Raw genomic sequence first — 13,898 nt, forward strand, 5'->3', positions numbered from 1 at the left:
AAGACTCTATTGACTTTTGGAATCAAAATTCATACCACCTTAAGGCAATATTGCCTTGGGTTGTAATAACTTACGGTGTTCTATTTTCTCTCTTGAGTAATGTATGGTCTGAAGGCATGTAATCTGTTTACCCATAGACTATGAAAATTCTTTAATTGTTATTTATGGAGACTTAAGATCTATTTACATAATGTGAAAAGCACAGAACATATACCTCTTACACTGCCTTCATACAAAACATCCCTGTTTAAATGAAGCAGCAAATCACAGCCAATTTCAAGCCACTTTACAATCTCAGTTCAAATTATGCAGTGGCTTAGAATAGTAAAAAGATGTCCCTAAAGTTGCATCATCTTTAGGAGACAGGAGACCTCAGGTGTTAGAGAGCTGCTGAGAGGCAAAGTGGATGAACCAATGAACCAGTGCTGAATTTATACTGTACTTTTCACACAGGAAGATTATCTAGGCCTCCAGTACACCTACACGTGAATCCATGTGTGACATCTAACTCTTCACTTAATTTCCTTATGGACCATTTTTCTGGAAAGGAAGATGGAAAATTTCAGCCAGCCACAAATGGACTGAGACCCTCCAATCTCATTTCACATCGAGCAGGTGTCCCAGACAGAGTTTGAAACCAAGCTACAAAGGTGAAAAGAAGAGAGAGAGAGAAAATACTAATAGAGCTAAACAAATGGCCCTTCACAGGAGCTATGGCATCAGCTTAAACTAGGTTTGTCTTAGTATCTAGAGTAAAGCCTTGCCTCGTGTTCTTTGCAATTCAGTCGTATTAAAATCCTCTTTTTAGCAGAAACTGCTAACATATCTAACAGAAGGACCTTACTAATCATTTCTCTCTCAAGGAGGAAAAAAGTCTAAAGGCCAGAGCTTGAGGTCACAGGTCTATGAGGGAATGTGGCAAGGTCTGTACTTTATCAAATGCAGGAGCCACAAGAAACCTTCACCTCTTAACCAGGTTGCTCTTTTTGTGGCCAAAAACAGAACTGTTCAAACCATTCTTTGCCTTAGATGGATAAAAATCCCTCTGAATATTCACCAGACCCCCTCTAGCATGACTGCATTAGTTACATTAAGGATTTTAGGCAGACTGTTAGGATTTGTTCTGAATAGCTGTGCCACTGTACCGAGCACATGTAGGGCAATAGGTGAAAAGGTAAAGAACCCTTGTTTAATAGAGTTTACATGCTGTATGGGTCTAAATTGTTTAGCTGCCTGATAGAATTTTTATAAAGCCTAAAATAAATATCCATAAACTTAACAGATATGCAGGAGAACTTAAAAAACTGCTTGTTTTTTTCCTTTAAAGGTCACACTTTTTTCCCATAACAGTAAACAGCATGATAAAATGCCTTCAATATATCATAAATTATGGAAAATAACCACTGACTTTTCAAGATAGTTTGGGATATAAATACTTGGATATTAATGCTATAGATGGTTTTCAAATATGAGCGAGAAGTATTTCCAAACTCATCATTGTTCAAATAAATTATGAATGTGATATAAATTAAAAATTAGAATATTAGCCACACTTAGAAAAAATAGTTCTAGAATAGTCCATTTACTCATTAAATACATTGATTTGAAATTGTACAGATTTGAAAACCATTGACAATGGACCTAGGACCACTATTAATATATCTGAAAATCTATTTGATTTTATCCTTTGGCTGTCTCCCTGGTTCAGTGGTACCACCTAAAGATTCAAGTAATCCCTCAGTCCACTAATGTGTTTACCAAATATCCTAACTGATACCATTTAAAAGAAATAACAAAATAAAAGTAACCTTAAGAAGTTATAACAGTAGTATCCTAGGCTGTCTTCAAAAATTTTCTCTATTCTCTAATCCACATCTCCAGCCCTGACTTGTCACAGAGCCCCATTCCTGTGTGTCATCTATGTATAACATATTGCCAACTGAATTTTCCTCAGTATCTTAGACATTATAAACCAGGGATGAGCAATCTATGACCCATGGCCAACTTTGGCCAGCAGTCTGTTTTTGTAAAGGCTTATTAAAACTCAGCTACCTATATTAATTTACATATTGTCTGTGGCTTCTTTTGCCCTACAGTGACATGGTTGAGTAACAGATCATACAGTCCACAAAGTCCTTTACAGAAAAAAATCTGTCAATCTGTTATAAACACAAAAGAAAACTTAGGATCTTTTCCCTAAAACATGTGCCTCTCTTCAGTTCCTACTTCCTGTTGTTGTTTAGTTGCTCTCATATCTGATTTTTGCGACCCCATAGACTGTAGCCCACCAGGCTCCTCTGTCCGTGGGATTTCCCAGGGAAGAATACTGGAGCGGGTTGCCATGTCCTCTTCCAGGGGATCTTCCTGACCAAGGGATAGAACCTGCGTCTCCTGCCTTGGCAGGTGGATTCTTTACCACTGAGCCACCAGGGAAGGTACAACTATAACTCTAACTTGGGGGCTTATCATGACACATTCATTTTATTGCCTAGCCTCCATTCTAGTTATATACTCCTGCGTAACAGAACACTCCAAAACATAGTGACTTAAAAAACCACCATTGTTTTATATCTCATGATTCTATGAATCAGAAATTTGGGCAAGATTCTGCTGGGCAATTGTTCTGCTCCATTTAGCATTAATGAGAGTTACTCATTGGAATTTATCTGATAGCTGGCTTGTCTGGAGGGTTCAAGGCAGCTTCATTCACATGTCTGGTGCCTTCATGGGGACAACTGGACAACTGGATTCAGCTGGGCCCTTTTGCTTGCCCTGTAGTCTTCAGTTTCGCTCATCGGACACCATCATTCCTTGGTGACTTTCACCGTGTACATCTTCCCTATGTTTAAGTTTGTTGAGGATGCTTTTGCTTGGCTCCTGTCTCCCAGAGTTTCCAGCACAGTGTCACTAAGCACTCAAATGTTATCCTATTAATAGGCTTTAACTTATGACCTGTTTGCTTCAAAATAATATCTTCTAGGCCTGACTAATTTCTGTTATGCATCAGGGCTAGGATAATCTGCACTCCTGAAGAGCATCCTAAGGGAATTTAGGAGTGTTTTTCTGTTTAGTGCTACTATTACCTTTTGCCAGCCTGGATGAACATACTATGACAGAGACAGAGAGAGAGTAATTAGGGGTAGGGATGGGGAGAAAGAACACAGGGTATAACTCAGTGTCATATATGAAGTAGATACCAAATAAATATTAAATGAAGATGATAAGCCCACATGACTGATGGATTTGTGAGGAGAAGCCAATGAATGACATTTTTAAACATGCCATAGTCCTTTGGGCACTTTTATAAAGCTCAATTAATTCTGGTATTAAGGAACAAATATAATTTATATCATTCTAAATAAAATCATAACAAAGGGGAGAAAAGTACCATAGAAAAGTAGGTATAATTAGCTAATTTAAAATTCAATCTCTTAACTATGTTACTGAATCCGTGTTTGTTTATAGTTTCCCTAGAACCTTAACAGTGCCAGAAACATGAAGGTTGGTCAAGGAATACAATTCTTTGAAGCTGTCTACTTGCCATGCTAGTATTCTATACGCTATAAACCCAAATAGATGGTGTTCCTGGCATGTAGTTACAAAACTATCTGAAGAAAAGGACTATTTTAGGCAAAATTAGGGGTTATATTTTGCAAAGTAACTAGAAATAAGAAAAGTTTGCTGTAATATTTACTGCTTTAGAACCCTCCTCCCCGCCACAAAAAGAATCTCTATTTTTTAAAATTTTAATTGGAGGCTAATTACTTTACAATATTGTAGTGGTTTTTGCCATACATTGACATGAATCAGCCATGGGTGTACATGTGTTCCCCATCCTGAACCCCCTTCCCACCTCTCTCCCCATCCCATCCCTCTGGGTCATCCCAGTGCACCAGCCCTGAGCACCCTGTCTCATGCATTGAACTTGGACTGGTGAAGAATCTCTATTTTGGACCAGAATATAGCTCCATGTGAATTTTTAAGATCTGGTATTACTTAACTTCACTTCTGGTGTTTTGAGATGACATCAGAAGGAGCCTTGCCTTTTCTTACAGAAAAGCCTAATGGCTAGCTAATTCTGGAAACGAATTTCTTCCCTGCTGCTATTCTTAGCCAGAGACAGTCATTTGAATGCTTTACACACACACACACACACACAAAGGCCTCAAGCCTCCTCCTGTTTCACCTTTTCATTGCTCAGCGATCATTTAGAAAGCAGACTTGTTCCAGACAGCTTTAATTAAACTGTACCAAGGAAGCAGATAGATGTCAATGGGAATGATCCATAACATGAGACTAAGCATGTATTTAACACTGTTCCATCCAGTTCAATCACCTTCTAGCATTTCAGTGGCTCTATATTCATGTGGCAAAGAATGAATGTGTATATGTGTTTTTTTTAAATCCATCCCATTAGTGGCCATATGCTTGGGCTTCAGTGCATATAAGAACTGTCTGCAATCTGCCAGGGATTTAGGGACATCAATAATTTGTGAATAGTCATGTTGGTACTGGTCGAAGGGTTAAGTGCTCTGCACACCAGGGGCACCTCTTAGGGGATCTGAACTCTTAGTTGACTGTTAGGGACCTTATCCCCTGTGGGGTTTCCTACTACATGCTGCTTGTCAGATACATCCAGCTGTAGCTGGGAAGCATTATCAGCTCGGGGATTTAAAGATCTGTGTTAAGTACTGATAGAACGGTATCTTTGAGTTAAAAAGCGGGGAGTATATTGTGGCAAACTCAAGGAGGTTTGCACGGTCCATGTGAAGCATATGTTCTCTCCTTTTGCGTGTTCTTTCATATATTCCTCATGGCTAAATAACACAGCATCCTTTTGAGAAAAGTTTATATTTAACATTTGCTCCCACAGTTGTCTGGTAGATTAGACTGTGTCAGTCAAAGTAGAAAGACAAATGTCTCTTTAAGAGAAATTTTGCCATAAAAAGCTTTTCTTCCTATTCCCCTAAAGAAGATGAGGGACAGGTAACGTGAATGAATTTTGAAGTACTGGTCTTCCCTGAAGATTTATCAAATAAGGTTATTTTAATACTGAAAGTAACAGAGATCATATAAAACCTTTTGCCTTATGTGTTAGCCCGTGACTTCATGTCCACCTAAAGCCTTGTCTGTCTTACTCACTATTGCAGCCCCTGCACTTGGCACAGTGCCTGGCAGATGAAAGTGAAAGAGAAAGTGAAGTTGCTCAGTTGTGTCTGACTCTTTGCGATCCCATGGACTGTAGCCCACCAGGCTCCTCAGTCCATGGAATTTTCCAGGCAAGAGTATTGGAGTGGGTTGCCATTTCCTTCTCCAGGGGATCTTCCCAACCCAGGGATCAAACCTGGGTCTCCCGCACTGCAGGTAGACACTTTACCGTCTGAGCCAAGTACTTAACAAATGCTTGTGGTATGAAAGGATGGATGGATAGATGGGAGAAAGAGAGGAAGGGAAGAAAACACTTGGGGGAATTCTTTTGTAAGTCTGACCTGCATGCAAGTAGTTGCTCTCTAGAATTTTCTAGGAGCTATTTTGGATCTGGGAATGGCTGTTTGGCAATAAAACTTTCCATAGTTTTAATGGATAGGGATTTCAGAGCAAACTTACACTATTATGACCTCTTAGTAATACTAGCACTTAGTTCTCTTATTGAGTAAAGATAGGAATAATTATGTTGTGATGACAGGTTTCCATCAGATTATTTTTGCTACCATATATCTAGATGTGGTTTTGTTAAAACTATATAACAATATTAAAACAATATTAACAATATAAAACAATATTAAAATATGACTGGATACTACCATAGTAAAGCATACCGTGGTTTCTTAAAGGAGAGTAATGATGATGAAGTAAGCAGAAGGCTCCTTAGTCCTTCTTTCCTTATACGTGTAATCTGACCTTTATAAATATAGAGATAGTTTGGCTAGTTTACAGTTGGAATTCTATGTGTGTTCATTTCCAGTAATTCCAGCCTTCTTACCTTGGAGTCATTTTATCCATTCCTTAATTGTCCCTAGTTGATGTCTAGAAAGTCTTTTTAAACTTCTTAACTGCACAGTGAGGCCTCAGTGGACACCTAGATTGTGTCTGCTTGGGAAGATGCCAAGCACTAATGAGGATTTTGTTTAATGTAATGGAAACTGAAAGCGCATGGCTTCTTCCTTGACTGATCAATGCCCACTTCTGTTGTTTGAAGGTATCTATACATTCTGAATTCTAGAAAAAAGGTCACAAAGGGGCAGACTACTTAGTGTCTGCCTAGGAAGTACTTGAGGATTCAGAAATTGTGCTTATATGGAGCTCAGTATAGGTAGAAAGTACTAGAGTTAGTACTTTAGCCTCTCTGTTCAGATAAGCCAGCCTTTCTTTCAAACCCAAATTCCATAATCATAAACTTTGCCATGTTAATTTAAACTATTTCATGTTAATTTATTCCCTAATTATTATTTTTTTAAATCATGTTGTTAAATTTAGGCCAAGCAATATACACTTCTATGTAATCATTTATTTTGGTATTATTTTATTATTATAAAGGAATTGGTATATATTATATTTATTTTATTGTTTGCTTTTTCCAAGTTTAAGTCACAATGTGTTCAGCACAAATTTTAGTGTAAATAATTAAGACACTATTTCTTAGTTATATAAACAGATTTGCTGAAAAACCAAACCTTAAGCAATTCAGTAGGCCAACAAATCAAGTACGTTTGAGTAAAAAATAATGATTTCCACGTGTTACTAATGTTCTACACACAACTAAGTGGAAAGTGTAGAGGGTGTTTCTGAGATTTCATTGAACCATATCTGGCTGAACAGATACAGAGCTCCCTTTGGTTGTACTTATAATTTACAGCCTACTTGAATGTGCTAGATAATTTTCAAAAGTAAAGATTTCAAGCCACTTAAAAACTCAAAAGAGATTTACCTCTCATCTAAAGCTTCCTGGGTTTAAAGATCTCATAAAAAGTCCATGGAGATGGTAAGAAAAGATGGGTTTTAAATCTGAAGGATGGAAATAATTTAATTCTTCAACGTTGACTATAATGACTCACTTTCTCTTTGTTTATTTCCAAACTATCATCTTGCTTCAATCATACTATTATATACCTTTAAGAGACTCTGAAACAACACATCCCAAGCCTCCCTGAATTAGAGTTTATAATAGAAACCCTGCCTGACCCTTAATAATTGTTACTTTACTGAAATACTGTAATACTTAAACTAAGTTGCTTATTACACCAAACATGAAGTCCTTTGACCCTTAAGGTTCAATATTGATCAGCCTTACTTCTGTCAATACTCACCTCAAGTGTCAACAGTTTTCAATGTGGAATAAATTCAAGAATGGATAGTCTTTTTAATCCGCAGAAATTTAAAACACTTCATTCCTACGCATTATAATTTTTACCCAGTTGAATAATTGCTTATTTCTTCCATACTCTGACTGGAGATTGGGCATCATTGTAAATATATCATTAAATGTGATTACAATAAGTTAGCTATAAATGATTCTTACAATGGGTATGGGATTCATGTAAAAATTTTAACTGATAAAATGTTTCTCCAAAAGAAGACTTAAAGCAAGTGTACTGCAAATTCAACAAAAGTGGCTGAGCAATTTTTTAATCTTGAGATCATGAGGGGGAAATGCTTTTAAAAAGAATATTCAAGTGCTTGCTTTGCCCTTGGATAATGCAATAGCAGATTCACTTTTTTTAAGCTGTCATATTTTTCAGATTGTCAAATGCATATCAAAGAGCTATTCTCTTGGCAAATTTTATGAATTTCAGTTCCGTTTTCTTGACAATTTAAAATTCAATTATTCCAATTATAACTAAAGGTCATTAGTCTAATGTGGCAACTTCATGACAGTTTTAGTTACAAGAGAATTTCTCAGTTTAGAGAGAAAATTCTGCCATGTGAGAAATTTTTATTGTACTAAAAAGTTGGATGATAGTAGAAAAGATTTTGGTTTTCTTCTCATGCTTTTATTATTTACTAATGAAAACATATACTTATTATAAATATGTGATTGGAAGAAAATTACATAATATCTCATGCCTCACTTCTATGATTAACATCACCAAATTAATAGCAAATGCCTTCTGATGTTGCTGGTTTTATCATCATCATATTTTTTCTTGAATATTTCTTTTGAATTGCATTCCTTTCTAATTTTAAATAACCTTAACCTGAACATCATTTTCAGATCTAGGGGAAGACATTTTCATTTCAATCATGTTACAGGTAGAATTTCTATTAAGATGAAAAAGGAGACGAGTTGGAGACCTGGTAAATATTTTAACATTGGTTCCACTTGGTGTGATAATGGAGAACTCCTCAGGGAAAACATACCACAGAACCAGACACAGTGGGTGCTGAGTGTCAGGCCCACAAAATACAAGAGTCTTTATCCTTGTCCCACCTCCAAAGAAACTGACTTTGCAGCGGCAGATAAATGGTAGATAAATGCTGCATTCAACAGCTATCAATTGTGCATCTGCTCCGTGCAAGGTCAGTAGTGAAAACTCACCATTTTCTGTGTTTGCATTTTAGTGTTCCAGGCCCTGTTAGAGGTAGAGATGAACAAGATGGCACCTGCACTGGTCCCGGTACCCGTGGCGCATTTACCCTGAGGAGAAGTGGTCCACGTGGCTTGCCGGCAAGCACTTAGCTTGCTTAGGAGCAGGCTCTGCACACTAACTGTTCTCATCACCGTTCTGAAATCTCTGTGTCACGGAGGCACAGCTGTCCTAAGGATTTTAATACTGCAATTCATAGGCCTTTTGTTAAACAATAAGCCCCCAAATGACTTTCTACCTAGATGTAAACATGTGTTTCCCTTCAAGATTTCAAAAATGTTCCCTAGCAACACAAACTCTCTGAACTTTTAGCTTCCTGCTGGAGTCGTGTAAAGTCAGCCTCTTCTGAGTCACTGGTTGATTTTTTTCTGGTAGTATGGTTTACCAGTTACCTCATCATTATCATTTCTTGTCCACTGACCAGAAAGGCTGTAGGTGTACATGACAGTTGTGTTTGGCATTCTATATGGTCTCCCTATCAGCTCACTTTTGAGGTCCAGTATTTAGCAGAGAATGTTCTTTTCTATATAGCAGCTGATTAGTTTCACCCACTATTGTGCTAAGCATGCATTTTACCTGCACTATTTCATTTCACACTCACAGTGATCCTCTATGGTGCAGAGATAAAAATGACTAGGACGTGTTCACCACAAACTGAAGAACCAGGACACTAACCAGGCGGATCTGACTCCAGAGCTCTTGTTCTTAATCACTTCATTTATACTGCTTCTGCAAGAATGGCCTTTATATAATTATAATTATATAACGTATTTAAAAAATTTATTAGAAGAGTAAATCCTAAGAACACAAAAACTAACTCTCGGTCAAAATGAAAGCTTTTTTATTGGTGTGCTGAAGAGACTGCTAGAGAGACATGTACCTTTACTGTTAATTTACAAGTAGGACACAGGAGCAGAAAATGTGGTGATAAAAGACTATTTCTGTCTTTTTAGACATTCAGCACATTCTCCCATCACCTATGCCATGCTAGGCTATGCTAAGTCACTTCAGTCGTGTCCGACTCTGTGTGACCACCACAGACGGCAGCCACCAGGCTCCCCCATCCCTGGGATTCTCCAAGCAAGAACACTGGAGTGGGTTGCCATTGCTTTGTCCATCTCATCACCTAATTGTTTAGATATGTATTCTGCAGTGTCCTTTAGCTTCCCTACCATAGTCAAGGCTTCCCTGGTGGCTCAGAGGTTAAAGCGTCTGCCTCCAATGCGGGAGACCTGGGTTCGATCCCTGGGTCGGGAAGATCCCCTGGAGAAGGAAATGGCAACCCACTCCAGTACTCTTGCCTGGAGAATCCCATGGAGGGAGGAACCTGGTGGGCTACAGTCCACAGGGTCGCAAAGAGTTGGACACGACTGAGCCACTTCACTTCACTTCACCATAGTCAAAAGGTATTGTATAGCTATTTGCATGTAAGTGGTGAGGTTTATTTTGAATAAAGAGTGAATGTAACTTTCATTTTTGCCTGTAATATATAAACATGAATCGATAAAAATTCTTCCTGAATCTTCTCCAAGAAATGGCATGCATTTCCAATTAATCTCATAACTTTAACTGTTTGGCCATGTTCCAGGATTGATAGATGTTATTTTAGTTCAGATACAAAGAGAGAGAGAGAAAGAATACACCCAGGCCAGAGGATGGGGTATATATTAACTTTTAATCACATTTTGCTCACCTAGTCAGTGTTTTCTTTGAAACCCAACATACTTTGGTTGCTCTCTGTGACAATTGTTGTCAGTTCTTAACAAATTGCAAAAATGACATGCCCTACAGAATCCATCAAATTGGTGACAAAACTTACACAGGGTCTAGGACATCAAGGCCATCCATTACCTTTCAAGGGTGGGTGTCCATGGAAAATCACTAAGCCTCTATAAAAGATGTTTTTTAAGGAGCAGTTTGGCTGATGGACTGGGAGAGAAGGAAGTCTGACTAAAGATATGCAATGAAAGTGAGAAAAACATAGGGCAGCAGAAACTAAAGAACTTTTGAGATATTAAAAAACCATATATTTTCCTTCATTATTGTCTACATGACAGTATCCAAAACCCTTCATGCAAGGCCCTCCAGAAGCTGTGCTGACCTGTTTTTCAGGTCTTACTTCCCAGAATTCTCCCCTGTGTTTTCTGCCCTCTATCACACTGGGTGCTTTTTCCCAGCGCCATGGTATACCTTCATGTCTGAGTGCCCCTGGTACCGTTCCACCTCTGCCCCCGTGTCATCTGCTTCACAAAATGCCACTCTCTTTTTATGAGAACTCTGCACCTCTCCTCTCTCCCACCTCCACTCACCACACCCAACAAGCACAAGTAACTGCCTTTTCCCCAAGCTCCCCTAGTTCTTTCAGTATCTTCTTTATCATGCTGACATTTGCTAAGGGTCAAAATGCAGAGCCTCTTTCAAGGTCTTGTCTCCAAATCCAGTAACATAAAGTACTGGAGGTTAGGGCTTCGACATATGGATTCTGGGCAAACACAATTCAGGCCCTAAGAGTATCCACTACCTCATTCATCCTTACAAGCAACAGCTGCAGCCTCTCTGTACCTCTGCACTATTTTCACCATTAGTCTCGTCAAAAACACAGCGTTTCTGTGCCTAACTCTACTCCTTCCGGCTCCCACAGTCTAGACCTCAAGTCTATTTATTTTGGAAAGGGACTTTATTCCTTAATGAGTGAATAAAGACAATGGTTCCAAATTCCAAGGTTTCTTACAGAGTTTAAATTATCAAACGCCAAGCCCTCACGTCAATATAAGGAAACAGAAAAACAACCCCCTTTTTTAGCACAGAGAAAACAGGAAACAAATATATTTTGGGGAGGTTGCAGTCACTAAAAGCTTGAGAAAGGAATCTAAAGGTACATATATTAGCCATTTCAAGTGGACAAATGCTGGCCTAGTTAAGAAGGATGACTGGTGCTTACTACCTAGTGTATCAGCCTACATTCTGACCCTGGGACCTATGAAACACCCATTGACATGAAGGGATTCTTTCATGTAAAAAAAAAGTGCTAACTTTTCAAAGGGTCCTAATTCCAGGCCAAAATGAGGAGCATTGACTAAAGCCTCTTTAGAATTCTGCGAACTTTCCTGTTTCCACATTCGTCAGGGGTAAGCAGGGGGACTCTCAGGCAGTATGAAGACACTATGTTAGAGGGCTCACCTATTTCCGTCTCCTCTCTCATAAATCATTCTCACACTGTGCCCAGAAAAAGCAATTACCTGCGATCCAATGCACTGCATTTGAGCTTCAAGTGGAAAACTGCAGTGGATGAAACTAACCATGACCTCAATTTGGAGCTGGCCTGATGTTGGGCCTCCTTACTTCAGAGGGGGAATCACTATCCCCTGTGCTCTTTTCACTGAAGTGCTGCAAAGTGAGGAAACAATACAGATGTTCAAGACACGGTAACTCCTCTCCAATCAAGAATTCTTTTCCTTTTCTGCGTGGGAAAATTTGAAATCATCCCTGTGGGAAGGATTGTTTTGGGGGTGAGGGACTGCTGATGCTACCCTTACCAAGCCACTATATTCTTCTCTCTCCCTTTCACTTCCTCAGGCTTTTAATAGATTACATCAAGCTTTTAACAGTTTACATCAGTATGGTGATGCAATTTATGTGTGTAAATAAATGGAAATAGCTAGTAAATATTCAGAAAGCAGCAGAACCATCTTTTAACACACGTTATATTGGTGAGTATTTTTTCATACTTTCCCAGATCTACCGCTGAAGAGCATTTCCTAGAGATCTTTGTAGCAATGTATGCATCCAAATATAGTGTGAGGCATCACCTCACTGGAGTCAGAATGGCCATCACCAAAAAGTCTACAAACAATAAATGCTGGAGAGGGCATGGAGAAAAGGGAACCCTCCTACACTGTTGATGGGAATGTAAATTGGTACTGTCACTATGGAAAACAGAATGGAGGTTCCTTAAAAAACACTAAAAACAGTTACCATATGATCCTGCAATCTCACTCCAAGGCCTATATCCAGATATCTATTTAGAAAAGATACATGCATGCCAATATTCATAGCAGCACAATTTACAGTAGCCAAGACATGTAAGTTAAATGACCATCAACAGATGAATGGATCAAGAAATGTGGTAGATGTATACAATAGGGTATTACTCTGCCATAAAAAAAAGGGAAATATTGCCATTTACAAGAACATGGATGGACTGAGAGATTGTTATACTAAGTCAGACAGAAAAGACAAGTATATGAAATCATTTATATGTAGAATCCAAAAAATGATACAAATGAACTTATTTACAAAACAAAAAGAGACTTACTCACACAGAAAATAAACTTATAGTTACCAAAAGAGAAGAGGGGATGGAGGGATAAATTAGGAGTCCGGGATTAACAGATACACACTACTATACATAAAATAGATAAACAACAAGGACCTACTGTATAGCACAGGAAACTATAATCAATACCTTTTAATAACTTATAATGGAAAAAATCTGAAAAACAACACATATATACATGTGTAACTGAATCACTGTGCTATATACCTGAAACCAATATACCACTATAAATCAAGTATACTTCCAATTTAAAAAAAATTAGTCTATGCGGATGGCTATCAGAGCATCCAAAATACAAAGTTGTGTTAGAAGACTATCAGCATAAAGTTATAGGCAGTTATGGGAACGTAAGCATTTTTTAAAGGAGCCTTTAAAAAAGGCTTGTGTATATCAGGCTGTGAAAATACCTATTAGTAATTTTTTTTCCAGATCAGTGTTGTGTACGTGCATGTCTGCCTCGTTTGTTTCATCCTCTCTCTCATCACTCAGAATTCTTCCTGCTCTTTCTCTAATTGCTGGGCAGCACAGAGATGGAAGGATTAGGCTAAGCAAGTAGAGCCTGCAGAGAGCAGAAACAGATTTACTAACTTTGATGGCGGCTTCTAGTGAGTCCTTACCGTACACATGGCTGGGTTGCCATAAAGCCAGCTGAGCTGATCACCCTAAATAGATTAAAAGATGACATCGACAGATTTTGAGCAGAAATGATTTCATTCTTTCCTCTCTCCAGTTACATGGTTAGCTGGTTCATGCACTGATTTGTTATAGCACATGGGGCTGGCTCGCAGTCCCTGCAAGCCTTCTGAAGTCTTGATAGCATCGGAAACTGTCTCCTGAGAATGTGCAAGAGAGGAGGTCTGAGCTCCTCTCCTTCAAGGACACTCTCTTCAATCCATTATCTCCTACTCAGGTGCAATAGTCTAGTCTATCAAAATACAGTGATTGAATAAAACTTTCATTTCAGATAATGAAGGCAC

The 13,898-nt window shown here is 38.4% G+C and overlaps 1 long non-coding RNA gene across 5 annotated transcripts in view; it reads right to left on the bottom strand.

Moving 5' to 3' along the window:
- LOC102399988 overlaps positions 1–13,898 on the bottom strand; it is a 138,817-nt gene that overhangs the window by 34,800 nt on the left and 90,119 nt on the right. For 4 of the 5 annotated variants that reach the window (XR_003112400.3, XR_006542910.2, XR_003112398.3 and 1 more), the window contains exon 3: positions 11,825–11,972. The exons of the other annotated variant lie outside the window; for it this stretch is intronic. This is a non-coding gene — a long non-coding RNA (uncharacterized LOC102399988). The remainder of the gene's footprint in view (positions 1–11,824; positions 11,973–13,898) is intronic. 5 annotated transcript variants of the gene reach the window in all.

The sequence above is a fragment of the Bubalus bubalis genome, chromosome 11, assembly GCF_019923935.1.
Source record: "Bubalus bubalis isolate 160015118507 breed Murrah chromosome 11, NDDB_SH_1, whole genome shotgun sequence".
In the NCBI taxonomy this organism is placed as follows: domain Eukaryota; kingdom Metazoa; phylum Chordata; class Mammalia; order Artiodactyla; family Bovidae; genus Bubalus; species Bubalus bubalis.